Source organism: Salminus brasiliensis, chromosome 2 (genome assembly GCF_030463535.1).
Source record: "Salminus brasiliensis chromosome 2, fSalBra1.hap2, whole genome shotgun sequence".
Lineage (NCBI taxonomy): Eukaryota > Metazoa > Chordata > Actinopteri > Characiformes > Bryconidae > Salminus > Salminus brasiliensis.
In genome coordinates this window covers 50,658,818-50,679,210 of record NC_132879.1, presented here as the reverse complement: position 1 = coordinate 50,679,210, position 20,393 = coordinate 50,658,818, and the positions used below count along the sequence as shown (strand labels likewise).

The following is a 20,393-nucleotide window of genomic DNA, read 5'->3' as shown; positions in this document are numbered from 1 at the left end:
AGGCGAAACTGAGCTCAAGTAGAGTTTGAAATACTTTTCTGAAGCCGAGGGTACCCGTGGGATTCCCATGGATTTGGTCAGGTACAGATATCATTTCTCCAATATTTTAAAGTTCAGGTCAGGTTCATATTTCATGATCGGGTTTCTCCCAGCCTTTCTTCCTTTTGAATTCTTATAAAGCCTGCTGAAGGTTTTGGCTTGTGCTTTTCCTGTGTTTTCTTCATTTAAAGAAACTTGTTTTACTCTCTCCATCTTGTTGCAGGTTACAAGGTTCAGTGAGGTCCACCAAGGTTCAGGGGGCCAAAAAAAGAGCCGCATATTATGTAAAGTTATCCATGCTTAGAGCTTCCGAGCCAGATACAGCCAAGCTAGAAAGTCTGCTCATGTCTTTAACCTTCTCCACTTTTTTACTACGTTACAGACTTATTCTACAACAAATTGAGTTCATTTTTGTCACAAAATTCTTCACAAAATTGACCACAATGACAAAGTGAAAGCAGGTTTTGTTTTGTAGATGTTCCTACAACCTAACTGGAACCCACCTGTGGTAAATTCAATTGGTTGGACATGATTTCTCTTGTTGTAGAGGTCTTGTATGGGTGGGAGGGCAGCAGCAGTGATGCACTGGGCTGTTTTCACCACTCTCTGCAGGGCCTTGTGTTAAAAAGCAGTGGCACTGCCATACTAGACTGTATGGAATATTAGCTTAATGCTGCGAGATAAAGAAAATGCAACAAACTTCACATAGTTTGTCTTTAAAATGATAATTCTACATTTTTAGATCAGTCAAATCCAATAAATACATAAATCAGTATTTTGAGTAAATTGAGTAACGGTCAACTTCTAAAACTCCCCACTGCTTGTGCCAAAAGAAAAGATAGCTAGAACTCACTTGCGAAAAGGTTAAATAAGCCTAAACTAAGTGCTGTTATAGTCAGCAGAGAAAGCAACTGCCTGTAAAAGTTTCCTTCAGACTAAAAAACAGGGTATGTAATGCATGCATTTACGGACAAGCAGATGGTCAGTTCCAGTGTAATAGAAGTTCAATAGGTGAGCAACTGATAAATGCAAGACCGTCCATATACTTTCAATAAAAGCCTACTGAAGTCCAGCTGCAAATTCTTAACTGCAACAAATGTCCATTTCAGTTGAGGTAAAATCAGGCAAGCTATTCAGCCTTTCAAATGCTTGGAAAAGTTGCTGTTAGAGTTGTATGGATTTCCCACATTGGTTCATGTATCTACTAAAAGTGTCATTAAGGTTTATAAAGGATAATTTACAGAAACTATGAATGCAGTTCGTCTGTCAACCCTCTTTCCCACCAGGATTCCTTTAATCTCAGACTTACTCAGTTTTCACGAGATTTAATGCTCTTATCAACTTCCATTAGAACCAGCCTCATAGTCCCTTTGCTCTCACCTTTTCCAGCGTTGCTCACAGAGCTATGCCGCAAGGCCCATGGAGAGGCTGTCATTTGTTCAGCTCAGAGACAGAAAGCGATTTCTGTGGAGGAACTTTTGAGACATCTGACTTGGGTAAATCAAGTAGAGGATGAAAACCAAAGTGCAGAATAAGAAAATAATAATCAAAACCACAACAACAAATAGACCTGTCTTTGATTATTTAGACAACGCTGCCGTCTTTAGGACAACTGTCTATCTTTACCACACAGAATATCCCTTTATTTCCAGGAGGTTTTATTCTTCAGTGGAACAAATCTCATTGTCTCTGACTTTGTTTGTGAGCTCTCAAACTGAATGAATTTAACAGGAAGCTACAGCAGAAGCCGCCAGATGCCTCACTTCTGTATTTTATGACTGGAGCCGAAATCTTTGGCAGCAAACAATCAGTAATATTGCGCGACTTTCTTTTGGCTCCTCTTTTGTTTTTAGTGCAGATGCAGGTGGCACAGGAAAGTTATATGAAATCATAGATGAAATCAATCAAGTCTTCACAGTGGATCGTACACAATTATATCAGCTTATATTACCTTTTTAAGAACTTCAGCTCTTTAACCCCATAAACAGCCCACCACTGGCCCAAAAGTGTTATTACAAACTTCTATTACTAAAGAATAGCCCCACCAGATTATACTAAAGTCCCTGTAGGTACTCTGTATTCTGTATTTTATTATAACTTTAAGAAGGTTTACAGGGGGTTCATTAATGGAGCAGCAAAGGCTCCAAATATTACCCTTGCTAATGGAAGACTGACTCCTCCTAACTCACCTCAGCTTGTCTTTTACAGTCATTTCATGGGCAACAGGAAAGTCACTGTTGTAAACAGAGCAGCAACACTGTCATTACCGGACCCCATTGTTTGGTAGGGGTGGTATGTTATTCTCTGACCAATTAGGATGCTCTCTGTGTCACGCTCTCTCTTACCACGTCTGTCACTCACTCGTTCTGTCTGATTCATTCGTGCCCAAAAAGTGCATGAGTAAGCCCAATATACAGAATTTCAATTTCCCAGATATAGTAAGAAATTTGCAGGCCTTTTTTTTTACAGATAAAAATCTAAAGCTAAACCTGGGGAGGTAGGTGGGGGCAAGGCTAAAAGCTAACCTGGCTATAGTCTCTTCAGATTGCTAACAGCACATTGTTCTGAGGGGACACAATGAGAGGACATCAGTATCATCCACCAAGACTCCACTCTACTCTACAATTAATTTTTCCCACAATCTTTCATAATAAGAAAAACAGTGTTTCAGGGTTGTAACAACTTGTAACAATATCTGTGTATTTCTTTGATTTATTTCAGTGTGATAGTTACATCTAAATCAGAACAGAACTAAACCTACATTGAAGCATCAACAGGTGCCATGCCAGCCACACGTCCATGACCACCTACACAGCCTGTAGAACGTAAAATGTTACTTATAGAGTACCATTTGATCTTGAATAAATGGCTTATGAAATTTTCTTTTGATAATCTGCATTTATTCTGATTTGTCTCTGTAAAGGAGGGACAGCAGCTACTTAGTCTTAAGCCTCATTCCAGCACTGTGTGTAGATACTGTGTCACTGTAAAACAGCCTTGGGCTAAAGCTAGCATCTAACTTCACACAGATAGAGACAGAGTTTTGCACACTGACCAAATAGTAATGACTACAAATGTAATTGCTAACACACTACGGCAACTCACAGGAGAATGAAAGCTATGCCAACTTTAGCTTAGCAAAGACAATATCAATAACAACAGCAAATTATGTAGATAACATTTATGGCAGGACAGGAAAACCTAGCGATGTGAATAAAGAGAAGTACTGGATGGAGCACCATAATTCCAGAAAACACAGTTTCACTGCTCCACAGCTCAATGCTGGGGGGCTTTATATCCCCCAATAGACACGGTGCCAATAGGTTCATGTTTATATGCTCCAGGGAGTCCTATTCTATTGGCAGTACTACTATACAGGTACTTTACAAGCTGTTTGTGTTTGTGTGCAATTGCACATCCATGTCAGCAATGAGCTCAAGCAGCAGAATGCATTTATTAGAAGGGGTGTCCACAAACATTTGGACATGGTGTATACATACCAGCCCTCTTTTTACAGGATAGATCTTGAGTTCATACAGTGCCAAACTAGTGAAAAGCTAGGTGTCCAGCGCTCCCTGATTCAGTGGTCTATTGAGTGGCAGAGTGCTGAGTGGACAGTGACAGTGCTGCCAGGCTAGTGAGGAGAGACAGGCCGATAGTGCGGTGGGTGAGGCGGGTCACTGATTCAGCTGCTGTGAGCCAGAGCAGCGGGCGGCCTCTGTCACTCACTGTCACTCTCTCATTCTCCACTGCAACACTGGGCAGCGGGACAGGAAGTCAAACTCCACAACACAAAGGGACTCGCCTCTGACCCGCCTGTGCCAATCTTCTGTTGGACTGTTACTACTGGGAACACAGAGCAGGTGCGATGTACAGAGAGATAGCTCAAAGACCTCCATCTTACAGCTATATAAACATCTTTATTAGGGAACAACAGCAGTCAGCCTAATAACAGTCATACAGCCTAATGTTAACATAAGGATTAGGGCTGTGTACTGGCAAAAACCTGGCGAGACGATACCATATCATGACACAGCGGTTACGATTCAATATACTGTGATATATATCATGATACAGCAATGATACAGTCATATAATAAAAACTAATCTCATAAAAGTTTACCTTGATCTGACGACAGAGTAAACACTGCTATCCAGTTGGTCATGAGTTCGAATCCCGAATCATGCTGCTTTGCCATCAACAATTAGAGTCTAAGAGAGCACAACTGACCATACTGCCATGACTTTTTAATGTGTGTGTATCGCTAACATATTATTGCAACTCACAGGAGAATGAGAGAACAGGCTATGCCAACTCACTAGCTTGGCAAAGACTATCACAATAGCAATTTAGCTAGCTAACGTTTATGACAGGACAGGAAAATTAGATACATGCAGAAAGTTTAGCAGAAAGTGTCTAACTATTAAAATATTTCTCTATGTAAAAAATAATATTTTTTTATACAGGCAAGACTAGTGATTCACCAATGAATCCCCAAAAAGAGCAATGTGAATAAAGAGGCAGCGATAAATGATTGTGTCAACAATGGGTAATAATGCCTACCTCATTCCCAACTCCCCAACTTGTCCCAAAAGTACTGGATGGAGAACCATCCATCATTCCAGAGAACACAGCTCCACTGCTCCACAGCTCAGTACTGGGGGGATTTATACCTTTCTAGCCCACGCCTGGCATAAGGTATGGTGTCAATAGGCTCATGTTTATCTGCTCTGTTAACATATGTTAAGTCTATACCCTCCTAGTGTCAGGAGCACAGCTAGTGCTAGGGGGAGTTATGAATGGGTGGGTTAATTGGCAGCACCAAATTGGGAAGTAAAAAATTTGACATACAAAAAAAAAAAAAAAAAATTGACTAAAAAAACTTGTATCTCCAAAACTGGAACTTTACAACAGAAGGAAAACACTTTTTTTATTCCATTTCTATTAATCCATTCATCATAACATTCTGACAATGTAAAGAATAACTGCTGGTCTCTTTGATTATATTAAAAAGTGAAAAACGGCAAAAGCAGAGATAAAGTTTTTGCGTGACAGTGACGATATATTGATATTGGAACTTCAGAGCGTAAAATGTAGAGATTTAAAATGTAACCGCTGTGAAACAATGAGAACAAGTTTTATTTCTCTGATTCACTGCTTTGTTATCATTAACACCGCTCCCTCACTTCATTCACCCTCTAGCTCACCTGACCACTCGTGCAATCTCTCTCTCTCTCTCTCTCTCTCTCTCTCTCTCTCTCTCTCTCTCTCTCTCTCTGTCTCTCTCTCTCTCTGTTAAAAAAACAGCAACCAATAAATCCTACTCATTCTGCCTGTAAAGAACCTAACGCAAAACCGTCTATCTCCTGCGACTGGCTGGCTCTCATTGTTCACTGGGAGTGGAGAGAATTTAGGGCAGGCAGTGAAATTTGGGCCCAACAATAGCTAAAAAAATGGCCTTCAAGTACCACTTGGCTCCCTTTCTGCTTTCCAAAGAACCAATGAAAAGACTCAGATACATCAGGCACACAAACACAGCATCCACAACACAACAGAGTAAAAAGTAGAGGCAGTTATTTGGCTAATGTACATACACTAAAAGTCCAAATGTTTACAGACACCCCTTCTAATGAAGGCAATCAGCTACTTTAAGCTGCACCCACTGCTGACACATGCACACACACAGCTTTTCTAGCCCCTGTAGAGTCACCACTCATCGACACTGCTCTTCACCCACATATATGTTTACATACACTAAAAGTCCAAATGTTTGTGGACGCCCCTTCTAACCTATTGCTGACACAGGTGTGCAGATGCACACATACAGCTTGTCTAGTCCCTGTAAGGAAGTGCTCCAAATAGAGTAGGGCTCTCTGGAGCAGACAACCATGAACCTATTGGCACTATGTCTAATGGCAGGCGTGGGCTAGAGGGGTATTGAGCTGTGAAGCAGTGGAACTGTGTTGAATGATGGTTAGTGCTCCATCCAATACTTTTGGTATGAGGTGGGGTGGTGACCATGCAACATCCAGACCTTACTACTGCTCTAGTCGCTGAATACAATCAGTTGAGACAGTTACTCAGCAGGTGTCCCAATATGTCCATATGTAGGTTTCAGTAGCAGTACAGGAAAAAAAAACATTATATTGCGGTATCTCTGCTCCCTCGTCGCAGCTATGGGCAGTAATACTAAGCATGGTGTAATTTAGTAGTACTTCTTGCTGTATCTTTAAAAGCGCATCCAGGCAAAACTCATAATGTCAGTGAAAGCTTAAACAGACCTGGCAGCACATTTCCTACAGTGGAAACACTGCTCATAAGCCTGAGCGCAGCAACAGTCCATTTTTAATTCACTCTGATATTGTGTTTCTACAAGAAGCAATAGTACAAACAGGTGCTTCTGCTGGTGGGAGTAGCTGGTGGGTGTTTTTAAGACATGTACATTCAGTCAGCCATGACAGCAAGCTCTGCAGCTCTTTGTAAAGTTTCCTTTCCCCCCCCCCCACAAAAATGTGCTTGTCACCCTTTCTAAAATCCTGAATCACATAATGCACCTTGTTACTTTTGTAACTTTTCTACAACCAGTAATATGCATCATGGTCTCAAAACACAAAAGTAGATCCAGGCAGGGATCTGAAAGAGGCTGTAAGGGGAAAGAAACACAACAATTTCACGGAGTAAACGACCTCAGACTGAGTGAAAGTCTACAGGGCTGTGAGATTGAGCTGTTGTAAATTATTTCAGAAAGGCTGACAGGTGTGTCTAACAGCCTCCACTGCCCAGGAGGTCTGCTGAAGAACCAGGTCAGCGTGACATCATGAGTCAGAGATCTCCTCTTGAGGCTGAGCTTTATTACCCGGCACAAACGACTGTGCTGGAGAGTCTGCATGTCTGAGAAAGAAAATATTACTGTAATCGATAGAGAATACTGTAAAAGAGGAAGTCACGCAGTGTGCCCAAACATCATGGCAAGTGAGGGCATCTTGAATGTAGGCATTACATGCAATAGGTCTCATTATATGTTCCAAAATGTAAACCTTGTATCTCCATTTTTGATGTTTGACATAATGTGAATGACAGTTGTTCTTTTTGATATGTCAAAACTTTACGATGAATTAAAACGCTCCCAAATGGCCTTAAATAAAATCTTTTTCCATTGACTTCCATTGAAAGTTGCCCTTTTGAAGATACAAGGTTTTTGCGTGACAGCATCAATAAGCACCATTTTATTATTTTATGTTCTTGCACATACACTATGTATGTCCAAATATTTATGGACACCCCTTCTAATAAATGCATTCTGCTATTTTAGATTGCACCCATTGCCGACACAGACGTGCAGCGGCTCACATACAGCTCATTCAGTCTAATCCCTGCAGAGAAGTATTGCCAATAGAATAGGTCTTGCTGGAGCAATGAACCTATTTGCCTAATGCCAGATGTGGAGTTAGAGGAATGTAAAGCCCCTCAGCACTGAGCTGTGGAGCAGTGGGACTGTGTTCTCTGTAATGGTGGTTGGTGCTTCATCCAATACTTCTGGGATGACTTGGGGAGCTGGGGATGAGGTGGTGATCATTCAGCATCCTGACCTCACTAACGCTCTTGCCGCTGAATGCAATCAAACACTTACAGCAATGCTCCAGAAGCTAGAGACAGCTACCTTTTTAAATACCCTTAATTTCTGAAGAAACAAACGAAGGAATGAGCATGAGTTAGTGTGTGTGTGAGTGTGTGTGTGTGTGTGTTTTACTGCTAGAATGAGCATCCACATCTGACCTTAGAGGAAACTCGAGTGTTGTAGAGCTGCAAAAATGCAATCTCCAATATATTTAGCATCTGGAGACACATTTTATCTGCTGTGAAGTGTGCATGCGGGCCTGTAGGCCGGAAAGATTAGCAAGTAGCAACTCTTTAAATCACTCTGGTGCGGCTCCGTCATTAGTTTTGTCAATACTGTTTTTCTGCTTGGCCAAAGTTTATTTCTGGCTTGTAAAGCGGTAGGTCATCATTATGGATATGAGGATACCTCAGAGTTCTACTGGGAGACAACCTGAAATGGACTATGAGCAACATCGGACTGTACAAGCTGTGTGAAGCTAGCACTGGCCCAATAGCTAAACTGGTATCTTCAATCTAATGGAATATCTTTCTTCAAATGCTTTAGAGGTTTCTTTGCTCTTTTTCTCTGTTTTGGGTGAAAGCAGCCTTTCCAATTCGACTGGGAGTAACTACAGAGGTTTTAACTGGCATAAACCAAGGAATATATGAGAATACCCTACTGATTTATAGCTATTGGAAGATCAAATTCTATGTCCAATCAGACAAGCAATTATGTCACTTTGTTGCCAGTCAACTATTCGTCACATAATAAAAATAAAAGAAACAGTTTGTCGAAGAGTGCCCGTTCAGTCCTCCGTCACAGTGACGGGACGACCCTAACCAGGTCATTTAATGCATTATAATTCAATTGCCTGTAGTTTTATCAACACATTAATGCAGCATTTAGACAGACTTTGAATTTAGGTCACATTCATGACATAAAACCCTATTCAGAAGGTGAAGCTGTTTTACTTGGTACCTGTGCTTCAACAAAACCATGAGCTAGCTGTTACTCTAACCCTGAACCTCTAGGGGTGTTACAGGCTAGGGGGTGTTACAGACTAGGGGTATTTGTACTGACCTATTACTCTACGGAGCTCACAGTTCACAGTAATACGCAGTGTGTGCTATTAGCGTAAATACAAGCATGTAAGCCATCCAGAAATCTTAAGCTATAGGCCCTTGTGGGAACTGTAGTGGTTTAGGAGTATAGCTTTGGTAACTGTAGTCTTGCTTTCCACAATCCACAACCCCCCTCCCCCCAGCCTCCTCCTCATCTCGCTCCTTCTTGCGGTTATGTATAGAGAGAGAAAGGATTTGATTTGGATTTGAAACGACTGAAAATAAACAAGTATTAGCCTGAAATTCAGGATTGGATGAGGACGATCGGTGTTGGCGCTTTTGGTTGTGTAAGTGTTGAAAGATGTGTCCACAATGTTAGCGTTTACACTTTACTAGCTTGACTACCTAACACACTACAGGCTGTTTTAACTACCTCAGGAAGGGGGCGCTACACAGGAGCAGATGGAACGACCTGTAACTTGCACACCTGTCTGTCCAAAATTAATTTAAAAGAAACTTCGTACTCGTACCGAACCACAGAGTTCAAACCCTGGAACCATAACTTTTGGGGATGGTTACACCCCTACAACTGGCTACTATAGCATTGTTTTCACTCTGTTCTACGTTCTGCCCTTTGAATGCAGCATCCGACATTCACCACATTGACGTTTCCCATTATAACAGTTGGCTTTAACATCATTAGCTTTCCTGTGGTGAAGTGTTTACCACAGGCCAACACGTATTGACTGACCAGGTCCCACAATTGTGTTTTAGATAGAAGTCCTTTATTGATCCTGTAGGAAATTGCAGTAAATGTACCATTTTTTCCTCTCTGTGGATGACCTGAAGCCACGGGTTTCCAAGAGTGTTGGGTGGGCTGTGCAGTGGATCTTTACCATTACAAAGGAACAGGAACTCAATGTGGCCATTCTGAACAGGTGTAAGACAGGGTGAGAGTGATGCTGCTGTTAGACACTGGGAACTCTCAAGCTCCCCCAAAGTTACATAGCGCAGTTATAAACAACGGAGGTGCTGCGCTGCTTATTACACACAATGGTTTAGAATCATTGCTGTCGTTTTAAGGTGCAAATGGTACATAATGTTGCTTTAAATCATGTAAATCTGAAGTGCCATTTTTTCAAAGTACAAGAGCACTGATGGAGTCAAGTACTGATGTTGGATGATTTGTTCTGGATTACAAACAGCACTCCAATGCACATCACTTATCCCAGCTCATCCCACCACCGGTGCTTCATTGCTCCAAACAGCACAGTTCCCCTGCTTCACAGCCCAATGCTGTACAATGTAAAGTACATAAATCAGGAGGAGTGTTTGGAAGGTAAGTGGAATTAGCTTATAACACTGTTAGAACATCCATTCCTGTACGTCTACATGTGTAAGGACGCCTACATGGCAAAGGATCCAAATATAGAAGAGCTTGCGTTGTTGGCCATATGGCAATGCGTGAGGAGCTGTGTGGGGAAGAACCGACCTCGAGCTCAGCAGGGACTGGTGTGCTGTTGCTAATAGTGTGTGGAAAGATTTTTTTCCCCCTCAGAAGCAACCATGTATTCATGCACTTTGGGCTTTTCTACTCTGCTTGTGGAGATTCCCACTAGCAGCTCAGCAGCTAGCACGCCTTCCCAGCACTGTTGCTTGGTTACCTACGTAGGGTGCATGTGTTGCACTATGAGTGGTGAAGGGAATGACTGCTGTACTTTGCTTACAGAAATGAGGAAACTGGGAGGAACTGGGCTTCAGCTCAAACAGGCTTCCCTCAGGCTCTCCTGCAGTGCCAACTCACGAATCAGCAGCATTATTTTAAGACAGAGGGAGACCGAGCTCCCTGCTCTGGCCAGATCGATTTGAAAGCCATGTGTCTAAGAGGAGTGCATGACACACCAACAGACGTTTTTTTAAGACTTAAAGGTATCAGTTATAATTTGGAAATAGTTCCAAAGCTCCAAATTAGGGCAGAAATTCTGTTTACTGTCAACCATCCATCTATCCAGCTAACCATCCCTTCAGTTAACCCTCCATCCGTCCAGCTAACTCTCCGTCCATCCATTCAGCCGGCCAGCCAGCAAACCATCCATCCAACAATTCATCCATACTTCCATCCATCCATACAACTATTAGGCAAATCATCTATCCATCCATCCATCATTTAATTGACATCCCACTTGCATTTGTAAGCTTGCAATAACCGAATGCAACCAAACGAGTAGAGCTGTTCAAATGCATGAAAACAAAACAAAGCAGGAACTGTGGGACAGATAACGGATCTCATTCCTAAGTAGTGCTGTAACATCTTTAGAGATGGTGAGTAATGTTTGTTTAATTTGAGCTTGAGTTTCATTTGTTATGTACGAGCAAGTAAGTTTTTACAGCTTAGGTTTTTAAAGAACTAATCAACTAATTTGGCCACATGAAGGTAGTACTTTTTTGTATCAAAAAAAGCATTTTTTCTATGGCAATTATCCATCAGACAAAAAAAATAAAAACAAATAAAAAAAAAATTAAAAATTATAATATTAATACAAATGAGATATAAATATAATAAGTGTCTTAGTGTCAAAAATTATGAACAAAAAGTTTTATATTTTTTTATATTTTTTTAAAGATATATTTTTTAAAATAATACATAAATAACAATTATATATATATATATATATATATATATATATATATATATATATATATATATATATATATATAATTTATATTTTCATCATTTGTGACACTAAAACACACATTATATTTTTCATATTTATTTCATACATTAAAATACATTTCTTATCTGAAAGTCTATTTTATTTACTATGTCATTACAATTATGTGGAAAGACAGAGTAACTGTACACTTGTAAGGTTTAATTATACTGTTTGTTATGATGTAACTAAAAACATGCTGCATCAAAGGTTTGATTTAGACATTGACAAACAAATGGCCAGAAATTAGGGCACATCATATGACAATCAGTTTTGTAAGTATAAAACTATGAGCAAAGCTCCAGCTGCTAACTCTAGCGGTAACTATAGGTAACAGTATGCACTTTAGACGTCTAGAAATACAAGGTTTTCCCAACAACCACAATGCTCTGTAAAGCTGATGATAGATTTCTAACAGCTAAGTTACAGCACAGTTACTTCTACTGCATAACAATAAGTATTGGACAAGAACACCAGCCAGCCGAATATCATACTATAGTTAGTTTCAACCTTACACTGTGATTGGCTGGAAGGAATTCTATGAGTGCCAATATCTGTGCATCATGCATCTGTGTCATCAATGGGTGAAACTAAAAGTAGCTGAATGAATCCATAAGAGTATTAGTACTATCAGAGTTGAGGTACAATGGCCATAATACACTCAAGGTTGTTGTATAACGTGGATACTGACTGCAGCCTAGTCCTCATATCCACAGTATACCATGACTTCTCGCATAGTACTGTGTATGCTGTAGACCTACACTCAGCATCACGCTCACTCACATCTAGCATTTTCAGGCCACCTGTACTGTTTTTTCATTCACCCCGCTGCTCGTTTTCTGCAGGTTGACTCACGGGGTCAGTCGGTATGCATGCATCGACAGATGCACCCCCTGTTATCATCCTGCTGCCTACAGGAGAGCACAGTTTCAGCAGCAGTGTATTTCAGGCACTCTCTCCAGCCAGGAGAAAAAAAGTGCAGAGGGAGTTCTCCCAGCTTCGGCAGCTTTTCTGATGAGTCAGAGCGTGTGATGAGAGTGGACTCTCAGGAGGCTCGTGTATAAGCAGGCTGAAATATGGACAGGCCTAAAAATAAAATTCTGGATTCAGGCAAGAAAGGTGTTGTGGTCTGTAGATTTCATACGCACACACAGGGAGTGCTGATTCTGGTTTTCTAAATGGTGAGGTACTCATGCTGTGGAAACCATGGACCATGATGGACCATCACATACTTTAAGTTAACCTCCTGCTTCTGTTACAATACAGTGTATAAACAAAAAAATGTTTGTGGACACCCCCTTCTAACAAATGCATTCGGCTACTTCAAGTTGAACTCATTGCTGATGCAAATGCACGCACACACAGCTTGTCTAGTCCCTGTAGAGAAGCACTGCCAATAGAATAGGACACACTGGAGCATGTAAACATGACCCTACAGGCACCATGAATAATACCAGGCATGGGCTAGTGGTGTATAAAGCCCCACAGTATTTTGGAGTGTTGTGGAGCAGTGAAACTGTGTTCTCTGGAATAATGGTGCAACATTCAATATGTTTAGGATGGTGCAGTTGTGATCATCCAACATCCTGACCTCACTAATGTTCTTGCCTTTGAATGTAATCAAAAATCTATACCAAGGCTATACTCTATATTGCATATTGACAAATAGCAAATGCCACAAATAAATAACACCTGAGTACTAACTCTATATTAATCTCCAAACAAACTGCTGGATAGAAAGTACAAAACCTTAAGCCAGCCAATCTGTGGTGCCCACATGTGAACATACCCTAACTGATCAAACCTCACCCTCCACACCGCCCTTGGGCCATGCTGTGAACCCATGTAAAGTGGAGGATAAACAGTGCAGAGCAAAGCAAGATCAAAAACAGTCTTAAATTGTCCTAATTTTTTACTAATAATAAGACTCTTGTCATAAGTCCTTACAGATTCTTTAGAGAATTTGTGAGATTTGATAACTCTGAAAGACCACCCATTAAAGCAGGATTATGCAAGAATGGGCATTTCTCCTCCTGGGCTCCCCCCACAGTCGGGAAGTGGAAGTTGAGCTTTGACCAACCACTAAAGGACACGCTTTTCCATGCATTTAACAGGCTGAAAGACAGAAAACCAGTATGAGAAGTAATAGAATCATGTAGACTGAGGATGTAGAGTAATATTACAGGATTTAACACACAGTTCACGCGTAGCGTTTTCCTGGCTATGTCTCCTTGTCTAGTTACATAGTGCAGTTTTTGCTGTGCCAAAGGATAGAGATGCTATTCTCCCTATTCCAGGCCACTGAAGCAACAACATGGTTTTAAAACTGTTTTAAGGTATAAAACCTACATAATGCTGCTTTAAATGAATAAATGTAATATTCTTGTTTTGGCTCCACCCCTATATGAGTCTACCCTGTTGTTCCTTTTCCCCTGTCTTATTTTACTCTGACACCTCTAGCTCCGACCCCTTGCCGTGTCCTTTGTTTGCATTTAGTTTGTGACTCTACCTGTTTGTAATCTCTCCTAGATTTTCCTTGTTCTGAGTCTGTGTATTTATACTCCTTTATTTTCTTATGTCCTCTATAGTGGATTGTGGCATTGTGGCAGTCTTACATTGTGCTCCTGCGGTTTCCATCATGTCCTGGATCTAGTGTCTGATTCTACTGGCCCTCCTCCTTCTTTTGGTTTTCCAATGTAAGTCTCTGTGTTTATTTTTGTTGGTTGATTCTGAGCTTCCAGTTTCCATTTTCCTATTTGTTTTGCTCTTAAATTTGCATCTGGTTATCATGCATATTCCTGCGCTGCTTGCCTTTTAAGACTCTTTTAACCTAGACACAAATGAAATTCACTCGCAGTTGCATGCCTCCATTCACATTTACAGTAAATGCAAATAGACTTGATTTCTGGGTAAAAGCAGATTTCGGAAGAATGAAGGAGTAAACAGTGAAAGACAGTGGACTTTTCCCCTCTGCATATTCTTCCAACATCGAATTGTGCCTTTCTGGAGAAAATGGAGGTGCAGTTTTGTGAATATAAATGTCAAATAAAAAAACTAAACAGAAACTGCTGAATAAATCCCTCACGTAGGCCTGCTTTAAAAACCATCGTGAGTGACACTAGCTGATGGCACAGCTTAGGCCTGCATTACTTTACTGAGTGGGGTTATTACGATTTCCGTTTTGCTATTCTGCTCGAGCTTCCCAAAAGAATAGGAGTGAACGCAAGACTTCAGAGCTAATCTCAAAGTTTATGAGTGTCAAATACAGCATTTCGTGGGTAATCCCCTCATTTTATGTGCACTGCCAAAACACTGTCAACTCGCGGGCTTGTCCTTTATCTCCAGTTATTATGGAAGTCGAGCACGGCCGTAGTGTAGGTGCTTCGTCTGTAGCGTTTTTTCCCTCTGAAGAAGGTAGCTCATTGTGGAGAACAATTGCATGCACTAAAATCCACAAGAATCCACAGGGTTCAGTGTTTGGCTGCTAGCCGCTTCTCTTCAGCTCATCTTTTCATTATCAGAGAGACTGGAGGAGCTGCCATGTTTCTTTTGGGAAAGTGTGCTTTCAATGGCTCTTTGAAACACTACACACAATCATTTCCTCTACATTCAATAGATTATGTTTATCTCTCACAGGGCGGTTTTGTGAAACACACACACACACACACACACACACGCACAGAGAATGCAACATCAGCCAAGAGATTGGTGCATCTGGGGCTGTTTATACAGTCTAAAAACAAACACACGACTTGTTCTTTCACTCCCACAATAGAGCTATTATGCATACTGCTCAGAAACAATGAGCCAAAAGCAAGGCCATCATTGCAGGATCATGCAGTGTCTCCAAAAGCCCAAACTGCGGCCTTCCAGGCCAAATATTGAACATTCATGGAGCGAACATCATTATCAAACTCAATAGGCCTGCTGCCTGGCGTGGGACCCCGAGATACAAGCCAATTTCAAGACTACTTAAATGTGAACAGCTGAAATAATGAATGCTGTAAGTGGGGTTTTGTTCTGTTAACATGACGATTGGTTGGATTATTGAGTCAAGTGAGTCTTCACATTAAATGGGTTAACATTTTAAATGTTTTTCAAAATGCTTTTTTTTAACCCTCTATGGCATGAATGATTTTTTTAGAGAAAGAAAATCCACCTTTCGGGAATTTTTTGGGAGTCACTGTTGATAAATCAATCACAGAACAGGATTTTAGAACAAGGGCTGCACCATATATCATACTAGCATTGCCATCACAAAGTGCGCATGCACAATAGTCCTATCACAAGGTGTGCAATGTCAGGCGCAATGTAAAATATCAAATATGTCATACTTAGACCTTTTTGCTGCTTGACACAAAAGAAAAAGCCACACTTTTCCCATTTTCCAGAGGCAGATTATATCTGCCTAATATAATTTATTTTACTTCTTGAATACACAGAGGGATTTCTTAATATAATGCCATTTATTTTAATAATTGATTTCTGGTTTCTTCCACCCCCAGAAATATCAAACTGACCTAATTTTATTGTACAGAGACATGTCTGTGACATTATATTTTTTATAAATTTAGAAAAGTTATTTGCTGCCTAATGGCAACACCATGCCAAAGAGAGTTAATAGGTGAACATGCTTTTTTTGTTTGTTTGAATAATTTCAACAAATGAAGTATTAAGTAAAAAGCTGTTTACATATTGCAGTTATTCTTCTTGGCAAAAATGACTTAACTTACCAATTACCTGAAAAAAGTTTCACCATGGCAAAATCTTATATTCCACAATGTATTACCCTGTTGTGATATCTGTGATTAATACTTAGAATTGACCAAGTTATTTCAGTACTATATCTGTATCGCAAACTTTCATGACATTCAGTACTGAATTTCAACATCTAGGAAGTCAGTCTTACCAGCATTAGTGAGCCAATAGGCATGCTTGGGATTTGTGCTGGCTAAATTGTCATTTGTACCCATGTTCATTTTTGGTTTGTATTGTATTGTAACCACTCAACACTGCAGGGCTTATTCCACACTAGGGTTTTATTATTCAGTAACTACAGGGGCTTCTGTACAAACTGGTGAGGCATTTTTCTGGTAATAGAAGTTTGTAATAACACTTTTGGCCCGCCAGCGAACCACAGGCTATTTAAGGGGTTAAAGAAAAACAAATAAGGCAGGAATTAATATAAAAGTCAGTTATACTGCGATCAATTTTAAACAGTTCTGAACAGTAGCCAGCATTCAGACTCTTTAGATCTTTAACCTCTGTTTAATCTTTGAAGCAAAAGTGTTTTAAGTTGTGCTTTTAATGAAAAAAATAATATATATATATATATATATATATATATATATATTTAGGCAGAAAAATCACAATGAAGTGTTGGAGCAAAACATAATCCATATTTTAGTAAAGAGCAATTTTATATGAACTCACATTTATCAAATCTGCTAACATAATAGAAAGGTAACAAGGAAACAATATCCCTCTAAATATTTTAAAAGCGTTCCCAGACTTTTCAGGGTAAGTGTAAGTTCTATTAGTCTTCATTTATGGATACATGTGTACTTTACAACTGTGTCAATAATCCTCTGGAGTCTGAGGTCTGTCAGCCACTTCTGAGGTAGCTTGACATGTCCTTACATTTTTTAATTTAAAATTACAAGAACCTAAAAAACACTGTTCCTAAAGGACCCTCACTACCATTGACAAATGCACCTAGATTTGTGCTAAACAAAGTTTTGTGTATAATCTCATTTCTAATAAACAGTCAGGTTGCAGAGCCAAATAAATGTTCATTTAAAAAAGTCTCTTTTTAAAGTGTTATTAATTCATCTTCTGTATTACCATCTGTTAAATATTAAATCACGACTATTGATGGGTTTATTCCTTATTTCTTATTCAAGTTCTTACTTGAGTTGGCACCTCTGTGAAATATTGAAATCACTACGATTCATGACTCGTCCCCTTTCCCTTTGTTCAAACAGAAACGGCCGTCAATCACAGAAGCCTGGAATGGTGCTTCATATTTTGTCAAAGATTCCTCCTGCAATGGACAACTTTAAAAAAGGGCCTGTTTAAGAGCACAGTGCTCAATGAGATGAACAGAGTAACTGAGCTTAAAAGCACATCAGTCCATCTTTTTAGAGCCACTTATTTGATGGCTTGTCTTTATTGTCATTCAAACGCTTCAAAGCAAAAGCATCAGATACATAATTTTACCACCAAAAGTGTATAATTACTTATTCGGAATAATAAAATAATACATTCTTTATTAGGATTTTTTTCTGTGGAAAGTCATCCTCGCAGATCGACAGCTTGTTTTTAGCTGCAGGATTATAAATGTCATGTTACACAATGGCACATCAGATTTTTCCATGTAATTCTAGAAGATTCCTGTAAGAATCAAACCAGAAAAGCATGCCCAGATTACATGCTCTTAGCTGAGCCGCGAGCACCACTGCCAAAGGGTTGTAATTTTGCTGCAGTAGGGCTGTGTTTAAAATCCTGTACATTATATGTTTCTTTTTTTACGCTACCTGAACAGCTGTGGAGCCGATATTTGAGTGATGGTGCTAATAAAAGCTCTGCGTGAAGCCAGTGTTGGAAGTCAGTGTTGGAAGTTCTACCTGCTTCACTTCTCTGAACAGAACAATGCATAATTATCATTTCCTTTTGATAATGAACAATTAAATTATTTTTAAAAATTATAAAATTAAAAAATATATATTTATTCATTTAAACCTAATTTTACCCAATTTTCCTTCCCGATTTTTAGATGCATAACCAGCTCTTAAGCATCCGGAGATGCAATATCATCGGGCAACCAATGCATCCGGAGGAAAGTGTCGGGTACTCAACTCTGATGCATCAGCTAGCAGACACTGTGCTGGCCAGCATCACACTAAAATGATGGGGGAGAGAGAGAGAGAGAGAGAGAGAGAGAGAGAGAGAGAGACATCTAGCCATCCGGAGAGAGCAAGGCCAATTGTGCTCTTTCAGGCTCTGGCTGCAGATGTCATTTATAGGACTTTTTGGTCAACTAACCTGCCTGAGTTAGATCCAGAATGGTACAATTACTATTAGTATAATCCCTATTTAATGCATATATGATGTTTCATGTATGTAGCATGTATGTATGTTTATACAACAAGAAATTTTGTCCCTGCAAGAAGATTGGTTGAGACGCGCTCTAACCTTGCTGTTATTTCACTGTTATCTACTTTTGCATTACTGGAAATCCCTAATGAAAATTCCTTCGCATTGACTTGAAGACGAAGGGTCATCAACACTCCCCTGCAGCGGAATTTATTATTGCAGAGAAAATGCACTCATTCTTACTAGGGCTGATGCGGTAAAAAATACTATATCACGATATTTAAATACTTTTTTAACGATACACGATATTTATCACAATACATGTAATCACAGACAGTACATCAGTAGTGACAGATTCTTATAAACTACTATTCAGATCCTCTCACGTACTGAATACAGTGATTTTTAACATTTTCAACATATGATGCACTTCATCTAATTAAAGCAGTCTAATTACACTGTTGGTAATGAAACCTGCAGTTGATCAGTGTTTATTAAGCACTAACAGTCTCCTCCATATGCTTAAAACATATTGTTATCACATTAACATTTGATTATATATATATTATATACAATAATCAATTTCTAATTAATAGTACACTGTAGCCTAGCCTGTACGCTAAAAGACTTTTACTGAGTCAACAGTCATGTCCACTATTGCATATTTGAGCTGTGTTCTGTACCACTGAATCAAAATAACCTTTACACAGCAGTTAGGGAGGCAACTATGCAGGTAACAACAGTCAGCCCTGTCACACAAGGCCAATCACACAGATGACAGGAAGGACGAGTCAACTGACATCCACTTCTTTTACAGGCAAGATTGAATAAATCAAACTTGGGAACCAAAGGTTCGACCTTCAGTGCTCCAGAACGACCTCCAGGCCAGGCCTTCCTTAAACTCCACATTACTGCTCAGCTCTGCTGTCGCAACTTCACCTTCGGTTTGGCACCGGCTGAGATTAAAGAATGGCACCCATGTCCACAACCATGCCCTGCAGGCTGTAAATAATAATCCTGATCTTTCAAATGGGGCCAAACAAGATGAATCTGGTGGCAGCGAGGGAGAGAGACAGGGGCGTCGCACGGTAATCAGCGAGCGGAGAGAGGCAGAAAAGGTTGGAGAGGGGGAGGAGATGAAAGGGAGAGAGGGAGCGAGGAGAGCAATGAAACGAAGGGTAAGAGGTGTCTCTCCGGCATCTTGTTCTCAGGTGTTATTCTCTCCAGAGACTTGAATCCTTTAATGAGTGTAGTGACCTGTTTATAGGCCTGCAAGGCTGACAGCAAAAAGGTTACGGCACTATTTTAGAAGTATTATTGAACCATCCACGTTACAGCTCATAAAGGCCATGACTGATGTGTTCTCCATCAGCTCAGGAAATTTATATTTCTTATTATTTTAGAAATAGGGCCTTTGCTGCTCGAATCACAATGGTCAGATCTATTTCCAGGTGCACCAACCTGTCATACTAGGGAAGACGACCTTTCACAAGTACAGAACACAAGAAGATCATTATATTTTAAAGACCAGTCTGTCTTACCTTCAGCTGCATGCAAAAGTTTGGATACCCTTGTTCAAATGACTTGTTTTGTTGATATTCTAAGATAAGCCATCCCAACTACTGGATGTGTCAATTGGACTACTGGATATACTGAACTGCAGTTCCAAACAGTTATGTAAAATTCATGACTCTTAGTATCACAATTTCAAATTTCAACTAAAATTAGCACCATGGTCAATCTGGGCTTCGAGTGTCTCAGTGGTCTAATGTGCTGCTACTACAATCCAGGGATTGCTATCCGAGAGGCAGAGAGGGCACAATTGCCGGTGTTTTGTAGATGGCGCCCTGTCTCCTCAACATTCTTAATCGATGCTGGCCGGCACAG

The 20,393-nt window shown here is 40.0% G+C and overlaps 1 protein-coding gene across 1 annotated transcript in view; it reads right to left on the bottom strand.

The window, feature by feature from the left end:
- The window catches only part of btbd11a (BTB (POZ) domain containing 11a), a 248,887-nt gene that overhangs the window by 111,610 nt on the left and 116,884 nt on the right, over window positions 1-20,393 (bottom strand). The window lies entirely within an intron of this gene.